Source organism: Manis javanica, chromosome 1 (assembly GCF_040802235.1).
Source record: "Manis javanica isolate MJ-LG chromosome 1, MJ_LKY, whole genome shotgun sequence".
Classification (NCBI taxonomy): domain Eukaryota; kingdom Metazoa; phylum Chordata; class Mammalia; order Pholidota; family Manidae; genus Manis; species Manis javanica.
This window is the reverse complement of record NC_133156.1, coordinates 146,500,065-146,521,875: the sequence shown is the minus strand read 5'-3', so window position 1 is coordinate 146,521,875 and position 21,811 is coordinate 146,500,065. Positions and strand designations below refer to the sequence as shown.

General features: G+C 43.9%; 2 long non-coding RNA genes across 8 annotated transcripts in view; one reads left to right on the top strand and one right to left on the bottom strand.

Moving 5' to 3' along the window:
- Positions 1–21,811, bottom strand: part of LOC108401276 (uncharacterized) — a 34,323-nt gene that overhangs the window by 11,826 nt on the left and 686 nt on the right. The window contains exons 2-5 of one of the 7 annotated variants that reach the window (XR_005063065.2): positions 21,504–21,624; positions 19,905–20,079; positions 15,576–15,658; positions 12,806–12,933 (exon numbers count right to left, since the gene is read on the bottom strand). This is a non-coding gene — a long non-coding RNA (uncharacterized lncRNA). Of the gene's footprint in view, positions 1–12,805; positions 12,934–15,575; positions 15,659–17,997; positions 18,315–19,904; positions 20,080–21,503; positions 21,625–21,811 lie in introns of those variants that run through there. The other 6 variants (XR_012131903.1, XR_005063067.2, XR_005063078.2 and 3 more) reach the window with 6 other exon arrangements.
- LOC140849711 (uncharacterized) lies at positions 467–21,538 on the top strand. The gene is made up of 3 exons (XR_012131905.1): positions 467–685; positions 13,949–14,171; positions 19,962–21,538. It is a non-coding gene; the product is annotated as an uncharacterized lncRNA (long non-coding RNA).

Sequence of the window (21,811 nt, the reverse complement as noted above, 5' to 3'; positions counted from 1 at the left end):
TGGTCATTGCCAGCGTCATCTCCTTGGACGCCCATTACGAGCCATGCTACAGAGAAAATGAAGGTTCCTGTGGCCAGGATTCTCACCTGGCACTGGTCTGCTTGCGCCTTGCTCACTGCACACGTGTGGCCAATGTGTTATCGGCTCTATATAAAGAGCTCCACCCAGTGCTCTGCGCTGGAGGGCTGCAGGAGAGAGCAGAGGCTGGAGGGGTGGCAACGCCGAGGACAGAGCCTGAGACCAGCTTGCTGCATGTAGACTCGCTCTGAGGCAGCTGGGATTCTAGTGCTTGACCTGCCACCATGGGAGTAAAGTTTTCACCCCAAGAACATTCCATTCTCATTTTTCGGCCTCACCGAATCAAGATGAACTTGCCAAGGGCTGAAACCACTGGCAAGACACTTGCTTTCTTCCTGTGTGTTCCTGGACTTGCCCGGCAGAGCATGCTTGCGTACGTATTACAGCCACCTGTACGAACATCCCTGATTAGCTGGGCAGTCTTGGGAGTTGCCACGTTTCCTCCACCCCTCCCCAAGTACAAGGTACTTTACTCATCCTTCAGTTATTAATTCACCCCATTAAAAGAAGGCATGCATGGGCATGTGCCCAGCCCTGGGCAGCACGGGGACACAGCAGGTGTGTAAGCTCATATGCAAGTGGAAGGAGACAGACCACAGTGAATATGGTAAGTGAGTGACCATAGCACATGGGAGATGGGAAGTGCTGCAGGGGAACAAATGAAAAGCTAGAGCAGGACTTGGGGTATCAGGAGTGTGAGGGCCAGAGGGAGAGGAGGCAGAGGGAGTGGGCCAGCTCATAAGGGCCCCGGCTGGAGGCCAGTGCAAGGACGGTGGCTTTCACTTGGCCAGGTGGCAAGCCCCCGGGGTCTGAGCAGAGGGGGCCCTGACCTGGTGCAGGGCATACCCTTGATCCAATCACCCAGGCTCCCATGTCGGGTAGAGCAAGACGAGAGGCCGGGAGACACCAGGAGCTGTCTCAGTCCATTCAGGCTGCTTGCACGGAACACCATGGACTGGGCACTTGAAGAGCAGCAGGAATCTATTGCTCACAGTTCTGGAAGCCAGAAGTCTAAGGCCAGGGTGCCAGCGTGGTCAGGTGAGGCCTCTCTGCAGGCTTCTTCCTGTGCGCTGACATGAAGAAAGGGCCAAGGAGTTCCCTGGGGCCTCTTTGTCAGGCACTGACTCCACACCCGACGGCTCCATCCCCGTGGCTTATTGCCTCCCAAAGCCTCCACCTCCTAACACCATCACTTTGGAGGGTAGCATATAACAATTAAATTTGGGGGTTGCAAACATTCAACCTATGGTGAGGCCATTGCAGGAACTCAGGGCAGAGAGACAGGGTGGGGGCCATGGTGCTCGCAGCAGGCCTGCTGGAGAAGCTGGATTTTGGGTGCACATGAAGAGCCAGCAGGTCATGCTAAATAAGGGTCAGAGAAAGATAGGAGTAACAGGTGACACCAGAGTTCGCTCTGAGTGGCTGGCAGGATGGAGGGGCCATTAACAGAGAAAAGAAGGGCTGCAGGGGTGGGAGGGCATCTGCTTGTGGGGAAGGCCCAGCAGCTTCAGATTTGCACACTTTGGATCTGAAGTTTCTACTCATTGCTGGTTCCACCTGTTTGTCTTGACTCTGCCTAAATTCACTATCAGAGGGTGACTTTATCCCCAATCCACAGACCCCTTTGCCAATAGCAATAGCAGGATATTAATTTTCCCCCTAAAACTACACTGTTCAGTAATGAAAATAGGAGCCAGAATGCTCATATGCATAAGTAATGAAAGGTTGAGTCCTATATTAATGTTGTTGCATATAAATAGCTTTTTATAATCAAATTATAATATATGTAGCCAAGTAGAATTGCATACTAGTAGTCACGTATTAGTGACTTGATTTAATCTCAGTCAGGTTTCTGAGGTATAGGAAAAGCAGAAACTAAAGCAGTTTTCCATTGAATTTTATTCAATTGCTACAGAAAGCCAAGCAGTTGATTCTGTGGGGGAAGTCTGTTCCTTGCAAACGTGTGTTGTTTTGATCCATGCATCACATTTTAAGCATGCACTTGTGTCAGTAAGGGCTTTCCCATGAAACAGAACCAGTAGGATGAATAGCCCATGCGATCATGGGGCTGGCAAGTCTAAAATCTGTAAGGCAGGCCGGCAGGAAAGCAGGCTGGAAACTCAGATGGGTGCTGACACTGCAGTGTTCAGGCAGAATTCCTAATTCTCTGTGAAACTTCCCTTTGTGCTATCAAGGCCTTCAACTGACTGGAGAAGGCCCACCCACATTATCAAGAATAATTCCTTTGACTTAAATTCAGTTGATTATAAATTCCAACTACAATGACATCTACAAAATACCTTCACAGGAACACCTGGATTAGTGTTTGGCCCAACCACTGGGCACCATGACCCAGCCAAGTAGACACATACCATTAACCATCCGGTAACCTTTATGAGCAAGTGTCCTACCCTTTTCTGTCTTGATGATATCACCATGTTTGCAAAAACCAAAATGACTAATTCTGATCAAGAGTAATTCATAGTAAGAGTTTCTAACACTCTTGGGCAGGTGGAGGCCTTGGGAGTCACGCAGAGGCTTAGGTAAGGGGGCTGTTGGGGATGGCCTGAGGGGCAGGGTGGTTCCTGCAGCAGGGGGCCGAGCAGGAGGGCACAGCCTGCACCTGCTCCTCCACAGCCTCCTGGCTGTCCCCCATGTCAGCTTACCTGGGGCTCTGCCTGCTGCCAGGTGCTGGGGTTCAGTCCAGACAGGCACAGATGACTAGGAAGGCATAGCAGACTCCTGCCCGCAACACCCTCACCCATGTTACCTTTCCTTTTATGGTGGATTTTTCCATCTTTTGATTCATTGAGTGCCTTCTGGGGTCTGCCTGCAGTGGTCCTGCAATGGGGGGATCAGGAAGCCAGAACCCAGTCAGACGGGGAGGCTACCAGGCAAACTGTGACTACCCGCCAGGGGGTGACTATGGGGATGGTAAGCCTTCAGGGTACCATGGGGTGTCAAGTTTAGGGGGAGGGAGAAGGGACATTCCTACACTTTCAGAAGGTCAGGGAAGTCTTCTCTGAGGAGGTGACCCCCCAAGTCTTGAGACTACTTTAGCATTTTGTAGACCTCAAACCACAAGTAACCTGAGTCTGTTTGTTACAGTTCAAAATGGGTGCAGGAAAGTGCAATAACTTAAGAAAGACTTAAGACTTTTTCTATATCATGAATTCTAAATAGTCCAAGCTGAGTATTATAGGCTCTAGATCCCTACCTACCCTTCTCCCATTCCTGTGTTCCCAGTTTGGGGTGATCAGAAATTGTCTTTAGGAATGCCATAAAAACCTCTTCAAAACCACTGAAACTTATTTACTATGTAGTATTATAAAGCGTGTTTACAAATCGAACAAGCCATAGGCATTTAACATTTCCAAACCCATCACACAGATATAAAGCAGTTTCAACACCATCGACATTAGCTGAGCACCTTTGAAAAAAATCTATCAAGATGTGTACAGGAAACAGAGAACGGACAGGCCCACAGGGATGTCACTGAGTGGACAGTTATGGTTTGGGCCTCACACTTGAGGGACAATTAATAACTATTTTATGCAACAGTAATTTATGGGGGCGGGGGGGTTTCTTCACTGAGCCAGCCACAGCGGCCCTCATTCACACGGTGTTATTACAGTGGAAAGCCGTTGGACCAGGTCTCACATACACACATGGGGGATGAGAGGTCAAAGTCACATGTGACTGACACTCATGGGGGCTCTGTCGCAGGAGCAGCTGGGAAGGCTTACGCTCTTAGCTCAGCCACCATAATAAAATACAGACTGACTGGCTTAAACAACAGACATTACGTTCTCACAGTCCTGTAGGCTGGAAGCCCAGGGTCCGGGCGTGGGCAGGGCTGGTATCTCTCGAGGCCCCTCCCCTGGGTGCACATGGCCGCTTCTGGCTGTGTCCTCACCTGATGTTCCTGTGTGCATGGGGCCCGGTCCTCTCTGCACGCCCTAATCTTCTCTTCTGAGAAGGACGCCAGTTCTGTGGGATCAGGGCCCATGTTAATGGCCTCAGTTTTACTAAATCATCTCTTTAAAGGCCTGTCTCCCAGTACAGTTACTTTCTGGAGTACTGGGATTAGGGCTCAACATGTGAGTTTTGGGGTCCATGATTCAAACATTGCACTTTCTTAGATGGTGGGGGAGTGGGGTCATCAAAGAGGGCCTCTCCAAGAAGGCGACATAAGGTAAGGTGAGAAGGAATCGGCTGTGGGAACTGGGCAGGGGGTTGGGGGAGGGTATAGGGACTTCCAGATAAAGAGAACAGCCAGGGAGGGGGTCGAGGCACTGTGAAGGCCAAGGTAGCTGAAAGTAGGTGGGTGTGGGGACTGAATGGGCTGGAGGTTCAGGCTGAATGGGGAAATAGGGACAGTTCTGACCCAGAACTCATCCTTGCATCCTGGTGGCTAGTTTCTGTTATGTTTGACAGCTGTGGAAACTGGGAATGTTTTCATGGTCAAGTAGTTTTGGCAGGAGTTCCTTTCTATCCTCAAGGTCACCTCTCAGGCCTCCTACCCCTATGGCTCCTGGAGTCAGGTCAGCCTGAGAAGCGCTTTCAACCACTTGGTCCAACTATTCCCACCAAATTAAATTTCTACTTTGCAAAGGCCTCCCTCCGTCCATCCTTCTGGCAGTTATGTCTCTTGTGGTCAGCCTGCAGAGCATCAGGCCTGCATCCTGATGGGGAGAAGAAAGCCGGCTTGAGGGCTCAGGGGCTCGTGACAGTGGCCATACATCAGAATCTCCAGGGACATCAAGATGTTTGTGTAAAGCGCCAGGGCCTTCCTTTCTGGGCTGTCCTATCTCCAGCCCCCTGCTCAGGCCCTGGGGCAAATAAAGCCAGATGGTCAGATTTCTTCTGGGACAGTGGACACTTTCTTTTCTTTTTTGGGAGCCCTGTATTCTAAGGTGGGCACCATTCTGTGCTGTTCTCACCCAGCCGTTCTGAAAAGCATGCCTCTCTCAGGTGCCCAGTGAGGCACTGTGACCCCCAGCCAGTGCCACTTACTGTGTAGCCAGGAAGGGCCACCCCAGTACACCTGCATTACTGACTCCACACAGCATTCAGCAAGATGGGCTCAGAAAAAATGAAGTTCAGCAGAACAGCAGCAGACTCACAGACTCTAAGAAGGGACTAGCGGTTAACAAAAGGGAGGGGATGGGGGCGATGGGGGAAGGGAGGTAAAATGGAAGTAAGGGGCACTCTAATTAGCACTCACAATATAGGTAGGTCACGGGGAAGGCAATACAATGTGGAGGAGACAAGTAATGATTCTATAGCATCTTACTACGGTGATGGACACTGACTGCAAAAAGAGGGTGGGTGAGGACTGGAGAATATGGGTGAATGTTGAAACCACAATGTTGCTCATGTGAAACCATCATAATATTGTATATCAATGATACCTTAATTTGAAAAAAAGCAAATTCAAGGGAATTTCTATTTTATGTGAATACACAAGAACAGAGCACAGAATCCAGTGACTGAAATACAGCGAGAGATGTAAGTGTAACCTTGACATTGAAAACCCCCGTCTGTGAACAGCCTTTGTCTGCAGAGCTGAGCAGCAAACCATGAGGGCCACACCTGAGGTATGGTGTCCAAGGGCCAAGGGAGCAGAGAAGACATGGAGTCCACACAGAGGTCAGGCTGCAGGTGGCAAGAGACAGGCTTTGGGCTCAGACACCCAAGACTGGAATCTTGGGAGGAGTATTTAACTCTTGGACCTCATTTTTCTTGCCTGTGAAATGGGGATCCTTGCAGAGTTCAGAGAGGATCAAATATTTGAGATACCACCTCTTTTCATTAACTAAATTCCACATCTACCTGGGTCTGTTTTGCTGTTCTTGTTTGCTTGTTAATTTACTTACTTGTTCTTTACTTACTTATTCTTGTTCTGTTTCGCTTGTTAATCTACTAGACTCAAGATTCCTGGAATACTATATTCTTACAGTACTGTTTGCTATCTCGAAGGCCAAGTCGTCACTAATTATTTTTCTTTGAAAGTATTTTTCTTTTTAAACACTTGTGAATGATTCCATTTGTCTATTCTTTCTAGTGTTTCATGTCATTTTTAGTTTATTCCACTTGAATTTTTAGCCAATGGAAGCGGCCAAAATGACCCATAAGGCACTTCACTGATGTTTAGGAAATACTCAGGTTTTCTGGGTTCAAATGCTGGAGTGAGCGCCTTGTACATGTGCTCCTACTAGCTGAGACATGAAGCAACAGCTGGAGACTGAGGGTGAGAACATTACAGGCATGAGTGAGGAAGTAAATAAATTATTCTCGAAAGATAGGATTTAGAATGTACAACTCAGTGAAATTGAATGAGTGGATAAAAAATGCCTGATCATATTAAAAATACACAGAAGTGGATAGAAGGTAGGATTATGATCAGTGTATGTGTGTCCGTCTATGTGCGTACTTGGGGTATTGGGTGAGATGGAGCAATGGGTGGTAAATTGAAAAGTAACACTGAAATCTTCACTCTGAGAATTAGGGAAGGTCTGCTCATAAGCTTACACAAAAAATAATCAATAGAACCATTTCCAGAAGTAAAAGCCAGGATGTACAACTGCAAAAGACCAGAGAATATAAAGCACCTCCTTTATGCCAGCAAACAAACAAATAAATATTAAAAAATAAAAGGAGGGAGGAAGCAACAAACATAGAAGGTAAACCAAAGAACAAGATAACAAAATAAAGCAAAAGTTTATCAGCTTAAATAAAACTTATAAATGACATAATATCCTACAGAAAAAAACAAAACTTTCAGAAAGTTCCTTTAAACAAAATGTAAGCATGTGGTATTTATGAGTCATGTCTACAGAAAGCTGATATGAACAAATTTAAAGTTGAAGGAAGAAACCAAGAGCGGGACTCCAAATTCATTCTTCTAACTCAAGATTCTCTTGGCTAGGTTAGCATTTTGCATATCCATATGCAAATTTTGGAATCTGCTTGCTGGGGGTTTACTTAGAACTGGGTTCAATACACAGATCAATTTGAGAAGATTGGCATCGGTACAATATTGGTTTTCTAATCAGTGGAGATGCTCTCTCTATCCCTCCATTCACTTAAGTCTTTAGTCTCTCAAGAATGTTTTGTAGTTTTTCGAAGTCTTGCACATATTTTGATATTACCTATTTTTGTTTTTTTTTATTGCCATGTAATTGATATATTATCATTTTTATGCCATGTAAATGATACATTTTTAAAATTTCAGGTGTTACTTTGTGTTATTGTTGGTATTTAAAAATACAATTGAGTTTTTGGCATATTGCCTCTGTATTCCATAACCTTGCTAAATTTGATTATTAATTCGAATACTTTGTAGATTTCTTTGGCTTATCTAACTACACAATCATGTCATCAGCAAATAATAAGTTTATTTCTTTATAATTCTCTTGGCTTATTTTTTCTTGTCTTCAGTGTAGTGATGAATTGTGTGACAATGGACAGCCTTTCTCATTCCCGATCATGGGGAAAGTTTAATATTTCATCATTAAGAGGTTTACATGATGGTCTTTGTTGATGCCTTTTATTAGATTAAGGATGGGCCATCCTAGTCTTCATTTTCAAAACTTCTGTGCTTTTTTAAAATCATGGATGGGTATTCAATCTGATAAAATATTTTATTTTTCTGCATCTAGATGATCACATGATTTTTCACCTTTTAATGTTAATGCGGTAAATTGTATAGATTGACTTTCAAATGTAAAATCTTATATTGTAATGAACCTAAACTTGGCCTGTGTACTATCATTTTTATATGCTGCTAAATGTCACTTATCCTTTATGCAGGATTTTTTGCACCTGCATTCACAAGAGAGATTGGCCCATAATTTTCCTTTCTTGTGAAATCCTTGACAAATTTTGGTAGCAATTTCATGCTGTCCTCAAAAGTGAGTTGGGAGTTATTCCTTCTTTTTCATTCTTTGAAAATCTTGTGTACAATTGATGGGTTTCTCTTTTCCTGAAATTGGTTATATATGTAGTCTTTCTTTCCTTTTTCTTGATCAACTTATTAATGTTTTCAAAGAATGAGCTTTTTGCTTCATTAATTTTCTCTGTTTTATATTTCTTTTCTATTTCATTGACTTCTGACCCTGCTTTCATTTATTCCTTTTGCTGCTTTTTAAATATTCTATTCTTTTCCAGCTTCTGGAGATGAAGAAGGCTGACTTTCAGCCTGTCTTCTTTTGTGATATATGAATTTCAGGCTATGGATTTTTCTTTTAAGCACAATGTTAGCTATATACCACAGGTTTTGATATGTCATGGATTCATAATCAATTATTTTCAAATATTTTCTAATGTCCTTTCTGATTTCTTCTTTTACTCATGGGTTATTTAAAACTCTACAATCTACTAAGTTTTCAAACAGTTGGGAATTTTCCAGTTTTTTTCCCCTTAGCTTATTTCCATTTTGATAAGAAAGCATTCTATTATGTTAATTTTTTGACATGTTTTAGAAGCTTGTTTTACTGACTGGCCATGATCAGTTTTGGTAAATGCTTCATGGGCAATTTAAAAGAATGTGTATGTGTGGGTTCATAGTGCAGTATTCTATATGTCATTTAGGCCAAGTTATTCAATTTCTCTTCTTATATTTTTATAACACATTTGACATAAATATGCTAATATCTCCTCTTATGGTTGTAAATTCATCTGTTTATCTTTTATGTCTTATCAATTTTGCATTCCATATGTTTTGAAACCCTGTTATTAGATACATACAGATTAAGATTCGTTGTATCTTCTTAGTGGACTGACCCCTTTATACTTTTCAGCTGTTTATCCCTAGTAACACTTCTTGTTGTACAGTTGACTTTGTCTAATGTCAGTATAGGTACACCAGCTTTTTTTTGGTTTGTTTTTCCTGGCATTCGTTTTTCCATCCTTTTACCTTCAGTCTTCTATGTCTTGATATTTAAAGTCTGTCTCTTATAAACAGCTTATAGTTGGGTTTAAAGCTGACTGACCGTCTTGTCCATGGAGTATTTAATGTAATTACTAAGATGGTTGTGTTTATATCTACCACCTTACTACTAGTTGCTTTTTATTCAATCCACCTGCTTTATGTTCCTCTTTCCTCTTTTCATAACTTCCTATGAGTTGATCAAGTATTTGCACCATTTTACTTTCCCTATATCAACATATTAGTTACACAGTCTTCTACTATTCTTAGAAAGGTTATCTAGAGAACTTACTATTTTAAAATCAGAAAAAAATCTATTTACACGAGAATCAAAGTATGCTCTAAGCCATATTGGGAAGATAAATCAAGATGCAAATAACAATTACAAATTAGTACCAGACAAAATATAACTCAATGTATGTTGGTTTGTGTAACACGAACTTGGTGAAGACGGAGAACTACATTTCCCAGAACTTCATTCTCTGTATTGTTCTGCTTACAGTTGACCAAAGGAGAAATGCACAAAATTTTGAAGGTGGAAATCATTTACCTTAGAATTAGAAGTTACTAATCTTAGAAGGTTGTCATGGTCAGATATAATGATAGACAAACAGAGACAACTGGTAGACCCTAGCTGTCTTTATTCTCCACTGCTCAGGGTTGAACTCAGCCTCCTGACTGCTGGCCCTGCTGACCAACCATATCCCCAGGCCGCCACAAGGCACTTGGTTGTAGACTTGCCCAGGCAGCAGTCACTCAGAGGCAGCATCTCCCCTGAGGCAGAAGTTTCCCTAGACCTTACCATGGGTTCACCTTTTATGGTCCCACTTTGGAGGCTAGATCTGCGAGCTCCATGTGTCCATTTGCCTCGGTGTTTCAGGCGAGCTGGTGAGTGGCTGTTTCTCTGATCCTCCACTTCCCTTTCTAGACCTTCAGTCCCTTAAGCCCTCCCACACCTGGAAGCCCTAATTCCTAGCATAACTCTCTTACTGTCATACTAGTAACAGGTGCCTTGTTTTTCTGGTAAAATGCCGACTCACACTCGAGACAGAGGTTTGAATGAGAACAGGTCATTTTATACTTTTAGATGTACAGTTCAGAGTGAATATGTGTGAGAAACACACTCACTGGTCCAAACTCAGTAAGTGAACATGGAGACAAAGAGAACAGCCGAGCCAGGCTTTAATGACAGTCTTGCAAGATCGGGTGTCTGGTGAGCAGGCACACCTGGGGCCGTTGGCCCCAAGTAATTTATTCCCTAGCACACTAGTCCCTCCCCTGGTTCTTCATTGGCTGAGTACTACAGGGTTCACATTCTTTCCCGGATGTCGCCTAAGCCAATTATATCCACATTGGGCCTTCTCTTACATTTGTCTTAATTTCACTGGTAGGTTTAAAAAAACTCAAACAGGTATAGCCAGGCCCTTACCAATTCCTACCCCCCACCTCCCTCAACCCCCACTCTTAGCCTGAGCAGCAGCTTCCTGGCATATTTTCTACCATGTGGCCCTTTGTTATTACCTTACTGTTAAAATGTTTAAACCTCCTGGTGGGAATAAATCACATTTAGGTTTTATGCTTTTTCTAACAATATGTAACTTTAATCAATCTTCAGTTGCCAAACAACAGTGTTTAAAAAAAAAAAGGAAAATTTACTTAGAAAGACAAAAAAGAAATGGATAGAAACACAACTTTATCCTATGTGAGCTTGAAAACACTGATGTTTTGCTAGGAAGGTGCAAATCACTGAAATGGATTTGATAAGAAATAGAAAACCATGGAGGAGCTCTTGGCATTTTAAAAGATCAAAGCTCTGTCTTCAGTAGTGCTGTGACAGCCAGGTATTTTACAAATCATGATCATGAAATCTTTAAGGAACAAGTGCCACTGTTTAAACTACATGAGTCTCCTAGATGCAAAACTTTGATAAAATATTAATGTATTGTCCAGTAATCTATTCCAGTAATCTACCAAGTCTATGTGTATTTTATTGTTAAAGGGTAACATAAATGAAGCTGCTCTATAGCTCTTGAATGAATAAATAGGTCAAGAGAGAAAAGCTATATGACTTTTTGTAACCATAAAAGGGTGTTTGATAATATTCATTTTGAACTTTAAAAAATTCTTCTAGAACTAGGAATAGAATACTATTTCCTTAATAATCTCATAACCTATTGGAAGCCAGTAATTAAATTATATTTAGCAATGAAAATATATGGGCACTCTCACCAAAACCAAGAATAAGAGAAATGCCTACAATCACTGGTATGTTTCATTATTGATTTGAAAATTTTAGACAATGAAAAAGTATTAGAAAAATATGAGCTGCATACCACAAGGTAAGAGACAATATTATCTGTCTTTACAGGCAACTTAATTGTCTACCTGAGAAGCTCAGGGGAATCAACTTATTAAAACTACTTTAATCAATAACAGGCTCAAATTGAATGGTTGGTTAGCAAGCCAATACACAGAAATCAATATCTTCTTGACATAGCATCAATAACCAGTAAAGTAAAAAAAAAATATCTTCTACTTATTTTCAATAGAAAAATACAGATTTTAGCAAAAACTTAAAATGAATGTGCAGAGTCACTGTGAAATCAGAAATAGCACTTTGAAACATAAAATTCTTAAATAAGTGAAGAGACACAATACTTTCCTGGGTAAGAAGACTTGGATTTAATTCTTATATATATTTAATACAACTTATTGAATCTAAAAATGTAACTTAATACATTTAAATTTATAGAATTCTATTGGTATTTTTTGGACCTTGACAAAATTATTCTAAGTTTTACCTGAAACAATACATTTACTGGAATAAACAAGATAGTTTGTGTTTTGTAAAATAACATCCAAATTTGAAGAAGCGTAACCCGCCCCCCTCCCTCTCCTCCTTTCTCTCCCCCTTTCCTTCCCCACCCCTCCACCTTACTGGACATTAAAAATACCAATTTACCATCTAACAATTAAAATGGCATTTTTCTGGCAATTTTCAGACCAAAAATCAGAACAGAAAGGGACTTTAGAAATATATTCAAGTGTTTGTGATAATTTAACACATTATAATCTCAATTATCAGAGATACAGTATATTGGACCAAACAATTACTTATTTAGAAAAAAAATAGATTTCCTATCTGACCTTTTATGCAAAAATCAATTCAAAATGCATTACGGCTTTACATGTAAAATATAAATGCAGATGTTTGAAATAAATATATGCATTTGATTGGGTCAGGGGCTTCTAAGCATGTCTCACAGTCAGAAAGTGTTCTGTGAATAGTTCCTCCCTTCACTTGGGTTGTTCTATTCTTAAAATATCATCATAACCCATTGAACTCGGTTTGTTTCATAATCCACCAACTAAGAACAGTATACATGTTTTTTCCTCAAAATATTCTGTTGTAAAAAATGCACAAATGTAGAAGATATTTTCCCATGTTGGGCTTAAATTTACCATCTTTTTTATCCTGTGAAATTGTATGTCATTACATTTTAGAGAGCAGGAGACTGGGCCCTAGGTGGTTGCATTTTAACCTGAAACTTGCCTATTTAATTAGCAGACTATCCATAATATGCCAGTGCCGGCAGTACTTGTTCAATGTGAAACAGGGAGAGAAATAGGGACCACCAAAAATAGTCTAAGGTCTAAGTTTTGAAGGTTTCAGTAACTATGGGAGTTTCAAAATAGCCACTCATGGAAAGCTCAAAGAAAAGAAAAGCATCAGTTGAATTGAAGGTTAAACAGATTGCATCCACATTCCTAGTAAAGGATAAACAAAATGCTTACCTTTCCTCTTAATTTCCCTCGGAGCAAGGTGACTGCCAGGATGTGTATTGTCCCCAACTCTTCTTTGTATAACATGTCTTATGTAAATGAAATGTGCCCCTTTGAGGTCTGTCTCTCCTTCCTGTCACCTGGAGGACATAAACGCTTTGTATGACTTGGGCTCTTTGGCAGAAATCTCCTACTCCACTCATGGGGGTTACGTCTTCTGGGTGTAGGTCCAAATTTTGGCTCAAATAAAACTGTCTTTGTTTTCAAGGTGATTTTAATGACTTCCTTCGTCAACAACAGCTGTTTTAAAACCTTGAACTCTGGAAAAGCCTTTGCCCTGGTGGCCGTGCCTTGCGTGCTTTAGGCGTTTTGCAAATAAGATGGTTTGAAACAAAATGTTCTACCTCCCCTCTAAATACTTTGAGAGACACCCCCATGGTTTGTCACTTTATTAGTTAGACATGAAATGGATTCTCCTATTAGAGAAGCCTTTATTAATTAATAACATAATTCCAGCATATTTGTATGCATGTTTTTCCTACGACACTTAAGATTTCACAAACTCATCCTTAGAAATCCGTGGTAAAAGAACAAGGTGCAAGTTTCTCCATCTTCCTCCAATAGCTGTGTGTTTCGTGGAAAACGTGCTTTGATCCATGCTGGGAGTGAGCCTATGGACTTTTAAGCAATACTAGTTATGTAAGTCTTAAGACAACAGCAATCATTTGCAGTAAGGCAGAGTTGCTCTCCTAGCCAAATCAATATAGATCTTGCAGTCAGATTACTAAGCAATGTTTCCTCCTCTGTTCTTTCCACTGGCCTTCTAACCCTGCCAAACTCCTGCTTCTCAAGAACACCCGCTGCCCCAGGGGAAAGCCCCACCCTTAAACCTCCCTCCCAAAGGCCCCCACCCACAAGATGGCGAACTTCCTGCTTCTCTTCTGGGTCCTCGGTTCCCGCCGGCGCCACCTGAAGCCCAGTCACCTCTCTACACGTTCCCACTGGTGCCAACTGAAGACCAATTACCTCTTTACTATATTTTCGTCACAACCTATATAAATTGAGCCTGAGAAAAATAAAATTGGTCAGCTTGATCAGACATCCTGTCTTGCTGTCCATTCTTTGTATCTCTTGCCCCTTCTTTCTCTCCTCCAGGTCGTTGACCCCCGTTGATAGTCCTGCGGGTCAGGACAACTGGTGCCCAATGTGGGGCCCGACAGACTGGAGAGGTGAGAACGTCGCCCCCAGGAGGGTGGGCCCATGGGCCCACCCATGAAAGGAGGTGTCTGCAGCTACGAGACCCTCACCAGAGTCGCCATGTTCTGAACCCAGAGTGAGACAGACTCGTATATACTCAATCAGCGACGCATTTGAGAAGGTAAGTCATGAGGCAAGCATCCTCACAAGAAGATTTGTTTATAGCCAGACTCAAAGAGTCCCTCAGGACACGAGGAACAAGGGTTAAGAAAAAAGATTTGAAACGCTTTTTAGTCTTTATTGAAGATGTGTGTCCCTGGTTCCCTCAAGAAGGGACCATTAGTGAAAAGAAATGGCGCTGAGTAAGCGATTGCCTTCAAGACTATTATAGAGTTTTTGGTCCAGAAAAAGTACCTGTGTCAGCACTTAGCTATTGGAACCTTATTAATGATATCTTGCGCGTTCATCGCGAGTGGCTCGATTTACAAAAAGTTGTCATTGAGAGAGGAAAAACCATGAGATCTCACTCTCATCCCCCCTCCGAGGCTTCTCGGCCAGCCTCCCCTTCTCTCAAAGAATATCCTTCAGATTCCGCTGCAAACCCCTCTCAAATATCGGACAGACTCCCACCCTTACCGACTATTGAGTCTCTTTCCCCGTCACTGATGGAAAAAGTTTCCTCCCCTAATAACTCCGCTGACTCCCATCCTCTCCCTGCTATCCCTCCCCCAAATACTTACCCTAGCCTCAGTGACTTAAGTCCTGCTGAGCCCCTTGATCCCACTGATGAAGCCACTTTAGAAGAAGAGGCAGCGCATTATAACAATCCTGACTGGCCACCTAAGGCCACTATCATCACCCTTGCCTCTGCACTTCACCCACAAGCAGTAACCTTACCACCCTTCATTCCCCTGCCACCTTATAACCCTCTTGTTCTTGACCAAATGTTTCCTGCCTTCTCCTCTCTCTCCTGTGAGCGTTGACATGCTGCAAATGACCTCTCAGTCCTCAAGCAGATGGACAAAAATAGAAAAGAACAAATCCAACTCCTACAAGCCATTCGCGACCTAGATCAAGAGCTCTCCAAACTAACTCATTTAACCCACACCCCAAATTCTTCCTCTAAAAGTACTCCCCATCCCTCGAAATCACTTTTTCACAAAACAAAAAAATCACCCAACCCTGTCCTGACTTTTCCTGTCTCCCTACGGAGTGGGGTTTCTATTCCCCGGAGCCCTTCCCCTAAGTTATTTGACCCCGATAACCCTGAAGAAGAGGGAACTGATCCTGATATGAGAGAAGAAGGTCCCATGAGTACTACTCTTGATGATAGAGCCCAGAGAGATTCATGGCATGACGATGGAGATGACCATCTAAACGATAGCCCTGAAGACCGAGCCGAAAGAGGCCCGTGTCCTAGCGACAGGCCTCCAGTGATGAGAGACCCAGCCCCTATAAAAAGAACATCCTTTTCACCCCTAGATATCCGAGCTCTAGAGAAGCTCAAGTCAGCTGTTTCCAATTATGGGCCCACCGCCCCATTTACTCTAGCTCTGTTAGAATCTATCACCAATGATTGGCTTACCCCAAATGAATTCCATCAGCTTGCTCGCACAGCCTTAAACGGGGGAGACTTTGTTCTTCGGAAAGCCGAGCTTGTCGAATTCGCTAAAGAAATCGAAAGTAAAAATCTTACCCTACCCAGTTCCCGAGACTGGACAGCAAAAATAATTTTAGGTGAAGCTCCTTATAACACTCTAGCAGTCCAAGCACGCTTTCCCACAGGCCTCCTGGCTCAAGTTAGACAAGCTGGCCTCGGAGCTTGGAAAAAGTTACCCCCTAAAGGAGCCGCTACTGCCACTCTTACTAAGATACGGCAGGAAGCAGATGAGCCTTACAGCTCTTTCGTCAGCCGCCTTACAGAGGTGGCTGAGTGCGTGTTCGGAATCCAAGAGCCCGACAACCCTTTTATTAAACAGCTGGCTTTTGAGAATGCTAATCTGGTCTGTCAAGACCTGCTTCGGCATCATTGCAAAGAGTCAGTGTCAGACTTCGTGCGCCTCTGCGCAGGCGCCAGAACTAGTCATGCCATTGGACTGGCTATCGGAGTTGCCTTGCAGAGGGCAGGCATTGGCTCAACACAAAAAACTTGCTTTAATTGCAAGCAGCCTGGTCATTTTGCCAAAGACTGCCCAAAGCCCCAAGTCCCTCGGCCTCCCAATCCTGACCCCAATCCACCCCCTTTTAATAATCCTTGCAATACCCCCAGACCAGTTAATCCATCCCCCCCTCCACCCCTTGTCCCAGATGTCATAAAGGATATCACTGGGCCAAAGAATGCCGGTCAAAAACTGATATACAAGGTCTGCTCCTCCCTTTTAAGAACTAGGGAAACCCCTTCAGGGGGCAGCTGCCGGCCCCCCTGCAGAAGATGAACCCTGGGGCAATTGGGTTCATCCCCTCAACAGTAACCCAAAATCAATTTCAGACCTCTGGAGAGCCACAAAAAATAGCCCAGGATTGGACCTCTGTTCCACCACCAGTATAATATTGACTGCAGAAGAAGGGACAAAGCTTCTACAGACGGGCATCTGAGGGCCCCTCCCCCCTAACACTTTCGGCTTAATTCTGGGACGCTCTTCAGCCTCCCTAAAAGGGCTTCAAATACACCCTGGAGTAATTGATCCAGATTTCAAAGGAGAAATTCAGATCCTAGCCTCCACTCTTAAGGGTCCTCTATATATTCCAGCAGAATATACCCTTGCCCAACTTCTTCTCCTGCCACTTATCCCTTCCTCCAATAAGTGCCTTAAAGAGCAGCATGAAACGAGTGACATAGGCACCACAGATGTCTATTGGACTCAACAAATTATGCGTGCCCGCCCCATGCTAACTCTGTCCTTAAATGGGAAAGCCTTTCAAGGCCTCCTAGACTCAGGAGCAGATGCCACTGTTATTGCCAAAGAGCAGTGGCCCCCTTCCTGACCCCTTACAAACTCCACCACCCACCTACAGGGAATCGGACAGTCACAAAATCCTCAAGTTAGTTCCCAGTCCCTTCATTGGTCAGATCAAGAAGGGAATTCAGGGACAGTTATTCCTTTTGTAATTCCTAGGCTTCCAGTCAATTTGTGGAGATGAAACATTCTCTCTCAAATGAATATTATTATGTGTAGCCCAAACGAGTTAGTAACCAAGCAAATGCTGACACAAGGCTACTTGCCTGGCCAAGGGTTAGGAAAGAATGCACAAGGCATTAAAACTCCTGTGACCATCGTATCAAATACTCAGAGAAAGGGACTAAGATCCCCTTTCTCCTAGAGGCCACAATCATGCCTGTACCCCAGCAACATGCTGATAAAATAACATGGAAAACTACCGAGCCTGTCTGGGTTGATCAGTGGCCCCTAAATGCAGAAAAATTACATGCCGCCATGCAGCTTGTGCAGGAGCAACTGGCAGCAGGCCATATTGAGCCTTCCAATTCCCCTTGGAATACCCCCATTTTCGTCATCACAAAAAAATCAGGCAAATGGAGGCTCGTACAAGACCTTCGAGCCATTAATAAAGTTATGGTCCCTATGGGTGCCTTGCAGTCCGGCCTCCTGTCCCCTGCTGCTATACCCATAAACTATTATAAGATTGTTATAGACCTGCAAGATTGCTTCTTTACTATTCCCCTCCACCCAGATGATTGTATCCATTTTGCCTTTAGCCTTCCCCAGATCAACTTTAACAAACTAACGCCTAGGTATCAATGGCATGTTCTTCCCCAAGGTATGGCGAATAGCCCTACCTTAGCCCAAAAATTCATAGCCCGAATTCTAGACCCCGTTAAGAGACAATGGCCTCATATTTACTTCCTTCATTACATGGATGACATACTTATTGCTTCCCCTGATGAAGCTCAAGCCATTGCCTGTTTCCAACACCTCCTAGAAACCCTTGAAGCCTCCCACTTGAAAATTGCTCCCAATAAAATTCAGTTTTCCGAATCCTACACTTACCTGGGCTACAGCCTCCAAGCTTGCCGAATTTTCACACCCAAAATAGAGCTCCACATTTCTTCCCTTAAAACGCTGCATGACTTTCAAAAATTGCTAGGCAACCTACAGTTTTTAAGGCCATACCTGAAACTTCCCATTGAAAGCTTAACTCCCTTAAACAATTTACTAGCAGGCGACACACATCCCCTCTCCCCCTGCACCCTAACGACCCTAGCAGTTGCTGCTATAGAACAGATAAATCAAGCTATCTCTCTACAAACCTCCTTTCAGATTGACTACTCCTCTCCTTTATATCTTATCATTTGTGCCACCACCCATGCTCCAGTAGGAGTTTTCTGGCAGTCTACCAAGACCCTTGAACAACGAGGCAAGCCTCTTCTTTGGGTCTACCTCTCCAGCAAACCTGTGAAAGTTCTAACACCTTACTTTTCCCTAGCTGCCTCTGTTATTATAAAAGGAAGAAAACTAAGCAGACAGTATTTTGGTAAAGATCCTGATATCCTGTTGTTCCATATACTACAGAGCAGATAGATTGGTTGCTACAAACCAACGATGACTGGGGTATCGCTTGTGCCTCCTTTGCTGGGACCATAGATAATCATTATCCCACTGATCCTTTAATTCAATTTAGCAGACTACATCCCCTAGTTTTTCCCAAAGTTACCTCCCCCTCTCCTTTGCGAGAAGCCCTCCTCATCTTCACAGACGGCTCAGCAACAGGGCGGGCAGCATATGTTATTCAAGATAAAACCCCCGTCTCCCTGCCCACTCCCTTTTCATCCGCCCAACTTGTTGAACTTTATGCAGTCCTCCAAGTGTTTCAATCGCTCTCTAATACCCCTTTCAATCTCTATACAGATAGCTCTTACATAGCCCACTCAGTACCTCTCCTAGAAACCACTCCCTTTATTAAGCCTTCCTCCAACACTGCTGATCTGTTCAGACAAATTCAATATCTCATAATCCGATGCTCCAACCCCTTTTTCACTGGCCACTTGCGAGCTCACACAGGACTCCCTGGCCCTCTTTCGGCAGGCAATGCCCTTGCTGATCAAGGCGCCCATACCCTTCCCCTAAAGCGCTAGCTTTCAGCAGTACACCCCTAAGTCAAGCTCAGCATGCTCACTCCCTCCACCACCTTTCAGCAAATACTCTGTGACTCATGTTCAAAATTACCAGAGAGCAAGTCCGAGAAATTGTCAAAAAATGTAATGACTCTGCTCCACATCTTCCTGTTCCTCATTTAGGAGTGAACCCTCAGGGTCTAATCCCGAATGAAATTTGGCAAGTGGATGTCACTCATTTCACCCCCTTTAGGAAGATGAAGTACCTCCATGTTACTATAGATACCTTTAGTGATTTTATCTTCATGTCACCCCTTACCGGAGAGGCTTCTAAAGATGTCATTACCCACACCTTGCACTGTTTTACAGTGCTAGGCAAGCCAAAGATCATAAAAACCGACAATGGGCCAGGTTACACAGGAGCTAAATTCCAGCGCTTCTGTTCTGACTTCCAAATAAAACATATCACAGGCATCCCATATAACCCCCAAGGACAAGGAATTGTACAGTGAGCTCATCAAACTCTTAAAGACACGCTCTCCCACCTCAAGAACAACCCCCTCCTCTATACAACCATCAGCCCCCACAATCAACTTAGCCATGCCTTGTTTGTCATTAACTTCTTGACGCTCGACTCCCACTGACACTAAGCTGCTGATCGGTTATGGCACCCTAAAACCAATGAACTTCAAGCGTTAGTAAAATGGAAAGATCCACTGACCTTCGCATGGAAAGGTCCCAACCCCATTATTATCTGGGGCCAAGGGTCCGTCTGCATTTATGACCAACAAAACTCCAAGCCTTGATGGCTCCCTGAAAGGCTAGTTAAAACCGCTAACTTACCACAGTCCAGACTGGAGCTTCCATCTCCGCCTGAGACAAATTCTTTTTCCATTGCAGATGCAGTTGCCAAAAGTCCTCATTCTCCTGATTATGACCACAGCTCTGAGCCATCTGCCAGCGCCGCAACCCGCGAGATCCCGACACTTTCCCTGGAACTACACCTGGATAGTGCTTTCTGAAAGAGGAGATGTTGTTTGGTCCTGCTCTCAAACCTCGCCAGACGTCTGGTGGCCAAGCATTTTATAACCTGATCTCTGTAAGCTGGCCCTAGGTGCGGGAGCCCCTTGGGGAGTAGAACATCTTTTCAAGCAGAGTGAAGCACCTCTTATCTCTCGTGCAGGTCTCTCCACCCCTGGTTGCTCTGATGCAGGGCGCCGGTCAGTTCTCAGGTCATATTCCTTTTATGTTTGCCCAGGGCAGCACCGGCCCCGTAGCCTCCTTCATAAATGCGGAGGCAAGACAGACTATTATTGTGCGTCATGGGGGTGTGAGACCACAGGAGATACTTACTGAAGACCCTCCTCCTCCTGGGATTATATTACTGCCAAAGCCAATTATACCCACCACCCTTTTAAAGGGCAAAAATACCCTGAAGCACTCCCCGAGGGCTTCCCTAGAAATATTACCAAAGGTTGGTGCAATCCTCTTTCTATCACACTCACTGAGGAAGGGAAAAAAGCCTCAAGTTGGGCACAAGGATACACTTGGGGTCTTAGTTTATATAAAGAACATTATGATGAAGGCATCACCTTTACTATTAAACTCCTTAAAGAGTTCCCTGCCACCCCTTCTGCTGCTATAGGCCCAAACACAGTCCTAGGTGGGAAGCACCCTCCCCCACCAAAGCCTTCTGCTCTCTCGCCTAACCATAGCTTCACAACTAGCAGTCTTAAACCCTCCCCTACACCACCAGTGTCCGCCCTAGCAAGCTCTAAAGACCTTGTCCTCACCCTTATAAATCAAACCTTCCTTAGTCTTAATTCCACCACTCCTGAGCTTACTGCCGAATGTTGGTTATGTTACCACTCTTCCCCCCCTTTTTATGAAGGTGCCGCCATCCCTGGCAACTTCTCCACCTCCAATGATACCTACAACTGCCGTTGGAAACGCGCTAGTTGGGAAGGCCTAACCTTAACCCAAGTAGTCGGTAACAGGACTTGTATAACTAACACTCTTCAAAAGATCCCTCATGAGTACACCCACCCCTGTTGAGAAATCTTCTCCATTGGATGGGGACCCCAATTTATAGTTCCCCCCAATGACACCTGGTGGGCCTGCTTAGACGGACTCACCCCCTGTGCCTACAATCCCATTTTACAAGAGCATGGATTTTGTGTTCTCGTAAAAGTTATACCCAGGCTCATTTACTACCAGCCTGATGAGTTCTTCCATATCTGGGAACAATCTTCAGACCCTTCCCTCCCTAAACGGTCCCACCGAGAACCCATTACTGCTGTTACTATCGCTGTTCTGCTCGGCCTAGGGACTGTAGGTGCAGGCACAGGCATATCTTCTCTGCTTCTTTCTAACTCCCGCTATCATGAGCTCAGTGCCACTATAGATCAAGATATCCAAGAATTGCAGAAAGGAATCTCTGACCTGACAGATTCAATCGCATCCCTCGCTGAAGTAGTTCTCCAAAACCGCAGAGGGCTAGGCGTACTCTTTCTGCAGCAAGGTGGGCTTTGCGCCGCCCTGAAAGAAGAGTGCTGCTTCTATGCTGATAAAACAGGAGTAGTTAGAGATAGTATGAAAAGAGTTAGAGAAGGGTTAGAAAAAAGAAAGAAAGAAAGAGAGCAAGATGAAAGTTGGTATAAAAATTGGTTTTCAGCCTCCCCATGGCTTACTACTCTCTTGCCGTCTCTCCTAGGCCCCCTCACAGGATTGATATTACTCTTGTCTTTTGG